General features: G+C 40.3%; 1 protein-coding gene across 2 annotated transcripts in view; it reads right to left on the bottom strand.

Moving 5' to 3' along the window:
- Positions 1-12,000, bottom strand: part of MID1 (midline 1) — a 357,917-nt gene that overhangs the window by 244,751 nt on the left and 101,166 nt on the right. The window contains exon 1 of one of the 2 annotated variants that reach the window (XM_087758359.1): positions 8,917-9,012. The exons of the other annotated variant lie outside the window; for it this stretch is intronic. The gene's annotated coding sequence lies outside the window, so the exon portion shown is untranslated. Of the gene's footprint in view, positions 1-8,916; positions 9,013-12,000 lie in introns of those variants that run through there. 2 annotated transcript variants of the gene reach the window in all.

Below are 12,000 nucleotides of genomic sequence, written 5' to 3'. Positions count from 1 at the left end.
GGGAAGTATCAAGCAGAAGAAATTAATCTCACTTCCATTTTCCTGTTGTTCTTTTTCTATTTTTACATTCTCCTTCTCTTGGATCATTGACTTTAACTTGGGACCTAACTGATCGAATGCTATGCCTTGTATTCTCATAGTGAGCTTAATGGATATAGCACTATGGTGTACAGCATTGATGGACAGTAATCAATGACTCAGCACTGGTACGTAACCATGGGAGATGTACTAATTTGTTGCCCATAGCACATCAATAACACATTTTACACAACAAACCAAACACTACACTTCGCTTTCCAAGGAGAACCTTGTCATGTAACTCTCCAGTCTACCTTCTACTTAGATACAGCGCTTGGGAGAACAACGTCCTATCCTGCACTAGCACAAGGGGGTTTTAACTTCCCCACATTTATTTGCAGTAGTTACATTCTTGCTTGCTTTACATCTACAGAGATGATGTTCTGTTTTTTATTACTACGACACATAATCTATACAATAAGAGGAAAGGGTATGTATTTTGTAGAGTAAATGGCAATGGTTTCACACATGTAACTATTCCGACTTACTTTTGTCATGATTTTAGTAGGCTTTGCATTCATTCACATCAAATCTGTATTTGTCATTACTAAACACCAAGGTTAAAATGGGAGTCTTGGCTATAACTCTTGAGGCTATTAACCAGGAAGAAGCTAAAAGTAAAGTAGCCAAAGTTCCCAAATTCCAAAGCAATGAGCCTATAGTATTAGAATGAGTGAAGAGGGCAGCAGTACACTCCACTGTCTTGTACACTGTAGACATAATACCAGCCTGAGGCTGAGCCTGTTCTTCTCTACAGATAAGGGCCACCTGTGAGGCACCAGAAAGTCTCACTCTGCTGATCTCCTAGCACCTAGTATGGGAACTGGGGGCATAAGGTGGAGATAAAGGGCACATGCAGGCCCAGCTTAGGTACTGGTACAGTGTTGGGACATGGCCATGAGACACGCTGGGGTCTGACATTAGGAAACATTTCCCGATTCCATGCTGGGGACACAGCCAAAGTCTTAGGAAGCAATCACAGAAATGTAGGTCTGAGAGGGTCTATGTGGGGTCATTTCCCTCCTCCCAGGGAGGATCAGCTATACCTAGATCACCCACAACAGGCATTTGTTCAGTCTGTGAAAAACCTCCAAAGACAGATCTGACAGCTTCTTTGGGTACCCCATTCTAGTGCCTAAATACCATTGTAGCTGTAGAGTTCTTCCTAAAGTCTAATAAAAACCATCATTGCTACAAATTGCCTTTTGTTCCATCCTCAGTGGAGATGAACAATTAATTGCTGTCATATTTATAAACATGTCTGTGTATTAAAGCACAGTTTATTTTCTTTTCTAGACAGTAAGTCACCAAGCTGAGTTTGTGCAAGTAGCACTTTGATAGTAAAACCAGTGAGTTGCCAATGTAGCAGGCACCCCCTGCTCTGGCTGGTTCCCAGGCATGCACTTCCAGCTTCAACTTTTGCTCTTACATGAAGGCAGCAGTGGGCAGCAGGGAGAACTCAGCTCCTCCTTGGTCCTCTGCGTGAAGAAGGCAACTGGACAGAATATTAGTTCATAAAAGTCCGTGTACAGGACACTCGGGGAATCCAGGTTTTCAATAAAACATACTCAGTTCCTGCAATCTATTTCATGTTTTCTGGTTACAATTTTTTTTTTTTTTTTTTTTTGCTTTCCATTAATCTTTCTCCAGTTTGTTTGTGTATTTCTTAAAGTATCATGTATAAAGCTGAATGAAGAATTCAGGCTGGGGGCTTATCACAGTGGAAGAGGGCAAAATAATTTCCTCTCATCCTCTTGTATACCATACCTTCAGTAATGAGTCCCAGAATGACTTTCACATTTCAACATTTTGTCACATCGGTGACTCATGTTTGTTTTCTAATTTGCAGTAGCCCACAGGTTCTCCTGCTGACTGAATTATTCCCCATTTTCTATAGATAGATTATATTTTCATCCCTGATTGTAGGGACTTGTGCTTCTTTTGGTTCAGTTATATCTTCTGGATTTCAGACCAGCTTGCCAGCTAGTCAAACTACTTTCAAATTTAGTTCTAGCTTCCTCAGCCTGGGTGATGTACTGGAAACTTGGCAGATGATACAGACTCCATCAATTAAACTTTTCAGTTTTGTAAGCCCTTTCTAGAGAGAGCTTTTTATTTTAATTTTTATTATATTACAGCAATTCTGCATACCTCAAACTTTGAAGTGTCTGTGGGTGAGTAAAGGCCTGTTCAGCTGATGGTTCTGCTCAACTACAATCTTCCATTTTCTCCTCATGTTTTGTTTCTTTAGTTCTCAAGTGACACAGACAAAATGCTCAAATTGAGGTCTTCATGGAACAGAAACATAAGAACCAAAACCTTCAAGGCACATTAGGTTAACCTCCAAAATTAAAATGCAAGCTAACAACTGTAAGTCATTTCACTGAGTTCATTTTCATTAATCTAAACCAAAACAATCCTGTTGTGCATTCCAGCGACGTGAAATGGTACACATTAGAACCAAGATGTTAGGTCTCTGAAACATCAACGTAGCTACAGGGTACTGCTGAAAAGTTGCTCAGATCAACAGCTAAACTTATTCAAAAATCCAGGTAATTTTTCCATTCAAGAGAGTACTGTAGACTATATACAGTGATATCAAAATGTATCTGTTTTTTCTTATAAGTGTTTGTTCCGTTTCATGCCATGAATATGGTGATATTCTAGAACGAAGGATACGGAGATCTCATCATTTTGTTTTCTAACATCAAGTGCATTTTTCTGTTCCCATCATCCTTGTCTGACATATGGATGCATGCCAGTTTCACTGCAATCTTTTCTTCTGTACTCACATTTACATGACTCCCTTCAAACAGCTAAAAAACCCACTAAAATATGAAATATTGGTGACTCCAGACACAAATTCGTCAGTTTTCTCTTCTGTACATGTCATACATGTCATCCCATAGGACATACGTTTTACTGACACAATTTAAGGTTTATTTGGTAAACAAATCATACATGCCGGTTGAGTCCAGTGATTTACATCATGTAAAAGCAGAACATCTTAAGCAACACATGTGCAATAAAAGCAAACAGATGTTTGCAGTCTAAGGACTGCGCTAATGGTGGTGGTATGGCACTGTATCAAAGGCAAAATGCAACGTAGCCAGAATTGCCCACTGGAGTGTTAAGCCCAGCTGCATAACTTTGAACCCACAACCAATAGGATATCCCAAACCACCCTGGGGTACTTTGCCATACTTAAGGCAAGAATTCATCATTAACTGCTAATGCCTAAACTCCTCAGCTAAAATGGGGTGGAATTTCTTGTGAAGGAGACAACAAAGATACGAAAGGTGTAGTAAAACAACTGCTCATTTTACAGAATTAATGTAGCGGGAACACTACCGTTGGTTCATACGTAGTGAAATTAAATGTGCCCCAAAAAATCCACCTCAGGAGGCCTGATATGAGGTTTTATATGGAATTTTCCAGGCTAGGCAGCTATAAAACAGAAGTGTTAGAAACTCAGCAGCTGGAGCACATGCATCACTGGAGGAGCACAGCGGACAAGTTGTGACACTTCCAAGCTGATACCCTGAGCGCTCTGTAATCCAGTGCATTACCAACAAGAGTGCTCTCAGCCTGTTGGAATGACTGGAACTACGCACGAGGTGTCAAAAACGGCATTTCGTTCATACCACTGAATGTGAACGTCACCAAATCCTAAATGAAGCTGAACTTAGTATAATGAAAGCTAACAAAAGCAACTGTTTGGGTTTTTTAATGCCATCTCCCTAAATCTCACATCCAGAGGACCAATATCAAAATGACCATTGAGTGAAACTACCAAAGAAAAAAAGAAAGTGCAACTTAACATCCACCCCTCAACGAAGTTTTACAAAAACCTGTAAAAGGAAGATGTCTATTTGTTCAAGGAAAATCCTATGAATGTTAACTGATTTATCTAAAAGCACATACCAGTTGTTCCAACTTCTGCGTACACAATCATGAAAGAATAGTAACTTTTTACTAAAAATCATCAGCAGAGAATTTAGGCGCATATGAAATGGAACACGTGTCACAATCCCAGATATAGATACATTGGGAAACATGGATCTGCTTAGGTACAGACTTACGCCTCAAGTATGTTCTGAAATATCTTGCTGAACATATAATATATTTAACATGAAAAAAATTAAAATACAGAACCACACAAGATTTGCCAATAAGTATTTATTCATTCCCTTAATTACTTGCTACACCATCAAAAACTAGATTTAATATTAATATTTTTAATGAAAGAAAAAACCCACCAAAACAGCAGGGAAATATATTCTAAGCAGATGGTAAACTCAGATCCTAACACGTTGCATATTTTCAATACCTTCCTGTATGAGTCTCAAAGTAGTGTGTATTCCAAAACTCTAACTCTGATACATAGCTCTGAAATATAACTTGGAATTAACACAGAAACAAATAAATTCAAAGGATAAGCTTTCATAAATAAGACTACTTGCGAGATAACACAGGACTAGAGAGTTAATTTTCAGCCCAGTAGTTTTCTGAACTTTTCAGACTGAATAAACATACAGGAAGGCATGATAAAACTGCAGTTTCACATTTTCATCACAGACTTTTCATGCTTTACGTTTCTCTACCCCTTTTAATTAAAATACTCACATTTTTCCTGTCCTAAACAATTACATTACACATTAGTGAATAAATATACAGATGTTGCAGACTTCTTTTTCTAATCCAGGGCACAGTTTAACGTCCTCTCATCTGAGAAAGTGCCTTCTTAAACCATTCCTCAGCTTTACACTGTCCAGCTTTTTGCCTCCTTCATTTCATGACTCTGAAGCACATATGCTCACAGGAGCTGTAATGAAACGCTAGGCTAGAGGCTTCTAGCAGGGAACACAATGTCTCATTTCTAGGTTGTGGTTGCAGACTGCGATCATCGTAACTATATCCTCAAACCCAGTGGCGCAGCAGAGCCAAGCGAGGCACTGTGGTATGAGGACAGCAGCTGGACTAGAAAGCACAGCTCAGATTTGGAATGATATTTTTAACTTTAAAACTCCAGATACATTTACCCAAGGGTGCAACAAGAGGGACACAGAAGTTAAAAATAATCAAGCAACACACACTTTTTGTGGACCACGTGATCTCTGGACAGCAGCATTAGGCAGATGAATTGGGCAGACAGATTAAGATGCCCTTCCTATAATTCCTTATCATTCATCTTCAAAGCAAAGGTTTAACTTCATGCAATACAGTGAATGCTACAGAAGAAGTGCTCTTGCCCCACTCTCTGGACACCCATCTCCCTCTTGCGTTATTCTTAGAGTTCTTGCTTAGAGCTCTGCAACTGCAGATGGCAATTTTCAATTAGGCATGTGCTTCAGGGGAAATAAGGAATTTACCAAGGTCACTTAAGGGCAATGAAATCACACATGCCATATAAAACGCTTACACTACAAAATGATAGCATAATGGAATGGTAAAGCCCTTAACAAAACCCTAAAGGGAGCATGCAACTAGTACAGCATGTTCTTTTATTATTTCAAGCTCTCCAGTTACACCTTTGAAAGCCTAGTCTTTTTTTTTATTGAATAAGTGAAAAGATACCAGAAAAAAAAACCACGATGTGCCCAACTGCGTCTTGCCAATGCACTCAGCTTCAAATTATATGCAAATCAGAAAGTGAAAGTAAGTATGAGGTGATGGTTGTAAGTCAAGCAAACATACAAAAACTTTGTTTGTAGGATGAGCAGGTTACTAATGTGAAAAACACTGAAGACATTTAGTATGTTCTTTCAGTTCTAAACAAAAATTTTACGATACTATATGCAAAATACATCAAGCACTCTCTGATTTAAAAGTGACAAATGAGCAATAGTTCTCATTAATTTAACCCATCAGTAGTACCACAAGGAGGCAAAAGATAATTTTGGTTCAAGTAATCAAAGCATTTGCCATACCTATAAATAATTTTGTGCTTCTTATCTCTGGCATACAAACAAAAATTCCAATTCAATCACGCATTAAACTTCAGACTGTCAAATTCAAGTATTTCTGTTTCACTTCAGTCTTGTCTCAGTTACGCAACTAAAGATGGTACCATAGGTGTATGTACAGACTTGCTGCACTCAGTGCCTTTGCCTGGGTTCAGCACATTCATTTCCAAAATATACAATCCAATCAAATCCCATTACTGTACCCTGAACACAACTCTGTTATTAAAACTGATATCAAAGAACCTTTGAATGAATGAAAAATTAATCTTTAAACAGGGTCACAATGAATGCTAGCTTTTTTTTTTTTTTAATCAGTGAATGAAACCTGTCACCTATTAACACAGATTGGAGACCAGTGCCTAGGGTAGGAGGCTGGTGTGCAGGAGCTCAGGCAGGAGAAGGGTCATTGTACAACCCAGCCATAGCTACTGGATTTTTCTTGTGATTTGAGATAATGCACAAGGTCTACCCCATAGTTTAAATTGCTTTATCTACTTTGCAATTCTTTTCTCACTGTAAACAAGGATAAAGTTTCCCTCGGATGTATCTTCCAGCCATATATCCTGGTCTGAAAAGAATTTGCTTTTTGTGCATCCAGGCCAATGGAAACTCATGCAACACCACAGAAACAGCACCAAGAAGAGGTAAAAAAAAGCCAGGGCAGACCCGGTTTTTAGGCACGTCCTGCTGTGATGCTGCAGGCTCAGCAGCCACACCCTTACGCATGCTGTGGGTGGCGGAGCAGGGCGCAAGGCACATACTGTGACTGAAAGAGATGAGACCCCGCACCACCCCTTGTCTCCCTGGCAGAGTCACAGCCACAAAGCTCACCTAGGGGCGGGCTGCAGCCAGGACCAGCCTCCACTACCATGGCCACACAGATGGCTTCTCAGATCCTGGGGCAGAGTAAGCCCATGTCAACTCAGAATATACTGGGCAGACCTTGGTCTGGGTTTCTACCTCACTTTGCACTGGGAAATCAAAAGACCATTAATGATTGCAGCATAGCTACACACTAAACTGATGGAGACAACGCAATTTAGTGGAGAGACTCAAGGAAAGGTGACTTAAAAGCCTGTTTCCCTGGAGTCTTCTCCTGCCCTTCAAATTCACACTTTGATTACTAACACCCCTGCTAAAAGTCTTTCCTCTGTGCTCCCGCTCAATTCACAATAATAAAGGTTATCCACACAACCACCAGGATGAGAAGCGAGACAAAGTCGGTTCTGCTCTACCAGCTCTACTGGCTTTGCTGTGGTGACTTCCACCAAGACCAAAGATGTTTCAGGACAACGAACCCGTTGGCTTCAGCCCACAAGTTTAGGAACTTGCTATCCACTTTCTGTGCAATGTCAATGCTCCTATAAGATTCTCTGTTGACACCACCACAGCTATTCTGTGTCATTCCCATTAATACCTCACTAAACATTCAAAGTCAGGAGTTTAGAAGTGTCTTGCATATAAATGAATGGGAATCTGTATCAACAGAAGTGAATTTTAATTCTGCCAGTTCCTTGTTCTGAACAAACGTTGACCAGGTAATACCATATTACTAATTTCAAGTAGACATTCATTCATAAAAATTAGAAATATTTAGAAGGAAGAAGGTTTTTAAATAATAATCTTCACTGTAAGCTTTAAACACTTAGGCAAAGGAATGTATTTTACTCTCCCACTTTTTGACTGCTAGGAAATGCACTCCCTTAACTAGTGCATTCACACGCATGTGCACACATAAACATGACCAACCATGAAAATTAGTGAAAAGCAATCATATGGCTATCCATTGCTAAGATCAGAAAAGCAAAATCATTCTGAAAATGAACTCCACCTGTTTCTGACTAGTTCTCCACACTTCATTTTTTTCTTAGAAGGTACTCAAAGAAATCAACTGAAAGTGGTTTTCCATTTCTGTTTTTTACACCACAACAGCATAAAACTTGAATGAACTTCTACAATTACCATGCTGATACTTAACAGTTACTGTCCTGAACGTCTGCACAGCACTGTTCTTCCAACTAGAAAGCCATCTGAAGTAAGCTTTCAACTTTATTTTTCATTATGTCCTGACCAAAACCTTCAAGGAACAATCTCTCTGTGAGGATTTTACCCAGAGCCTGTTGTAAAGGTTATCAGAATATGCAAATAATTCCTAAGAAACCTATATACTTGTTTTGAACTGGGGTAATCCCTATTGTAGAAGAACAAGTTTTACTTCCATTTCCTAGAACAGTACCTGCAGCTTATTTTTTAACTCACTGAAAAAATCTTTATTACTGCAGGAACTCCCTGTATTCCAGCAAAGGCAGTCCAGCTATGCTGACTGAGCTGCATTCATACGCATCAAAATAAAGTACACCGAACCCCTGGGAGTGCTAAAGGGGTGCACCTTTTACAAAATGTGCATTTTAAGGTGTAAAAAAAAAAAAAAACACACAACAAACAAAACAACAACAAAAACAACAACAACAAAAAAAAACAACAAAAAAACCTCCAAGGACTTCTTTTCCCAGACATGGTAGGATCATAATATCGTGCATGTGCAGAGCTTCAGCCAGCTAACCAAAGCATCTCAGCCTTATTTCCAGCCTCAGCTCGCATCTGCGTTCCCTCAGAGATAGGAAAGTTGGAGACTCTCTCCAGTAAAAAGAAGGTGCACCCGAATCAGAAGCGCACGGAACGTCAGAGAAGTTAAAGTAATCGTTCACACCGATGCTGCCGTACCCAAGAAGCACGCTTTCCCACTGCAGCCCCTATAAAACACGCAAGCCGTGTTAGGAGGGAAGCGCAGTTGTCAGCAGGAGTCTCACCCCGACTCCCTCCGCACTCTTAACGCTGCCACCCTCCAGCCGCGAGGGTCCGCCTGGCATACCTGCTTCTCCATGTTTCCCCCCTGGCAGTTTTTCTTCTTTTTCTCCTGAAGCTGAGGAAGACGGGGCGGGGGGGACGGACGGACGGACGCTGCCGCTCCTGCTGCCGGTGCCGCTGCCCGGGGCTGCGCTGCGCTGCGCTGCGCTCCGCCCGGCCCCGGCCCCCGCCCGCCCGGCTGTGGGCTCGCTCCTCGCTCCGCTCGCAGGCAGCCCGCAGCCCCGCCGAGCTCCTTTACGTCTAACAGGTTTCCTTATATAGGTAAACACAAATTGCATTCCTGGTGAAAGAGGCTAACTGGCAGTAAGCTTAACTTAGTTAACTCCACAGATACCAAATGGCTCTGAGCGCCTGAAGTTTGCGAGCACAGCGCTGTGAAGTCTCTTCAGAGGGGAGAACGCTCTCCTTGCAGCAGTTTAGCACCTATGAAACTACTCCATTACTTAAAGCTATAACAATACTGACTGCTATGTCAGCATTAGATTAAACTCTCGACATTTTTACGGAACGCTCTCCTTAGCCTACCTTTTACTCCAAGAAAAGTACACAAGGGGACAAAGGTATGCGCGTGCACATCCCGATAGCGCTAAAATAATTCTAATCCTATCAGACTTTTCATATAAAGACTACCGCATATCAAATGTTACGTGAAAAGGTTAGGAAACGAGGATTGCAATACTGACATCAATGGAAAGCAGCAGTATAAGAAAAACTTGGTTTACTCTTTTCCAGTTCCTTTTCTATACAATGTAATGGTTAAGCTTCTGGTGATAGATCTGTCTTTGTCAGAGAGGTGTGATTGCAATATATTAACAGACACACCCCTATCTAAACAGAGAAATACAGAGATAGAGGGAATACCCAGAACAAGCATATACTGTACTCTGCAGGGCAGTGAAAAACGGACTTCACGTATTTTTTAATCCTCTTGCCTGCTCACTACTCACTAACCCCCTTCTGCAAACACAACTTACATGTCTTGAAGAACTTCAGCAGGCAATTAATTAATTATGGGGAAAATCATGTAATATGTTTCCCTTTATTCTATTCAGACAAGATTCACCTGTTAATTACGACCCTTCTACAAGCTAAAACACTGTCAATATGCGGAGGGGGGAGGGGGTAGACAGCAAAAAGCATGAGGAAAGGAAAAAAAGAAGGAATAAAAAAATGATGGAGGAAACCAAAGTAAAAAATGAGTGAAAATGAGAAAAGTTAAAAGATTTGATCAAATGATGAGAGGCTGATGTTTAAAAAAAAAGTACACTGTACTCTAAAACATATAATTTTTTTCATTCTTTCCCCCAGATGTATTGCCTGTAACTCAAAACAGACAAGGGACACAAATTTGGCTTCCTGGCGACCTGTGGAGGGTTAGAAACAACAGAGTACCACCCAAAAGCTGGGAATTGTCATTATCCAGTGGACTACAGCTTTTCTTATCCCCATGTAATATATGACTTAAAGATCATCAAATAATATACTCCACAGAAAAGCTATTCCTAATGACCATTCCTAATGACCATTCCTAATGGTTTCAATACTTCTTTTGTTATAATTTTCCTCCTCCCCCGAGGCATAAACATTCAACCTCTCATGATACTGCAGGAGCTTGGCTTAGAAGTTGAGAAAAATGAAAAACACCACCAATAAAAGTTGTAAGACGCTCAATAAATATATCTAAAATAGTCTCTCTGTACAATATATAGGGAATCAGGAATATGTGGCCAGGGGCTTGGTCTAATGGTCTTCATGGGACTCTTTCTTGGCCTTGCCAAGTTCATGCTCCTGTGACAGAGCGTTTGCGCTGGACTACGCAGCCGTGTATTCCCTTACCACCAGTGAGCCTGTGACCAGTTCCTGAATGAGTATCAGTTTTTTCATGTAAATCAAGCCAATTAAAATCCATCAGATTCCCAAAACTGCAACAACAAAGGAATTTTAAAAGGGCTATTAGGCTAAAATAGATGTTACTTCAAGTATGACTGACTTTCTGTCCTTAGGCTAGCACTTTTTCTGTTAGCCAACCCAGAGCCCACAATAAACATCACATTCATTTATCCAAAACCACTCCCTCAGTTAAGTGTTTTCCTAACACTTCTTCAATGCCTGTACATGTGCTCTATTTCCCCTAGTTTCAAGCCAAAAACTCAACTAGCTGTCATATTCTACACCTGACATACCCCCTTTACCTCCATCCCTTGACCCAAACATCATATTGTGAATCAGTCATGGGATTTAGGGTCGTATAGCCAGGCATGAAATCTCATGCTTTAGTTGCTGGCCCTCGAACTGTGATTTCATTAGATTGCCGGCACAAGCATGAAAAGTTTTCTCAAGTCCCGCATATGTTACCTATGTAAGAGAGAATCCCTTTACTTAAAAAACACTTGTAAAATAATCATTTTTTCCTCAAACATAAATCAGAATGAAATTTGTCTATGCTTTCACTGCATGCCTCTGCTGAAGTGTTAACAGCAGTTAGTTATTGTAATAGACTTCATAGCCAGATCTTTTTTATTTCTGTGAAGTTCTTTATTTTTTTAAAAACCCTGTATAATCCTGAAGCAATCCAGTTAATTCTTGAAGCTGCGAGTAACCTAGACTTATCACTTCCATTTACTTTGCTGTCACACATGCATTATCCGCCAGTAATGCCAAGATAACATTAATTACCCTGTAACCATTCTCTTCTGTTCTCCAGGAAGAGGTCTAGTAGGTTCGAGCCTGCATTCAGAGTCGGAGTATGTAGGAAAAGCTCTGAGCAGACCTCTAAAATATGTTATTTTTAATGTTAGGAATTAAAACATTCATTAGAAGTGAATGGAAGTTATGACAGTGTGTTATTTTCTTTGTTACAGTGCTCCAAGTTGTTTCCAGAAAAATCTCAGCATTAAATAGACACTCTCATTCAGTGTGTCATTAGCTTGTTTCCTGCGCACGATTCATACAAACCATTTATGGAGGCTCGTTTAGTTCCTGCCATTTAGATAGTAACTCTTTGTAAGCGTAATGACCTTTGTCCAGCAGAGCCAAGAACCACAGTCCCAGGCAGAACCTCGGTGACTGATCAGCGTACTACTGTGTT

The sequence above is a fragment of the Nipponia nippon genome, unplaced genomic scaffold (assembly GCF_047370975.1).
Source record: "Nipponia nippon isolate SJK-2023a ecotype South Korea unplaced genomic scaffold, ASM4737097v1 scaffold_2, whole genome shotgun sequence".
Lineage (NCBI taxonomy): Eukaryota > Metazoa > Chordata > Aves > Pelecaniformes > Threskiornithidae > Nipponia > Nipponia nippon.
Note: the sequence above shows the minus strand (reverse complement) of the source record. Positions and strands in the feature narration are given on the sequence as shown.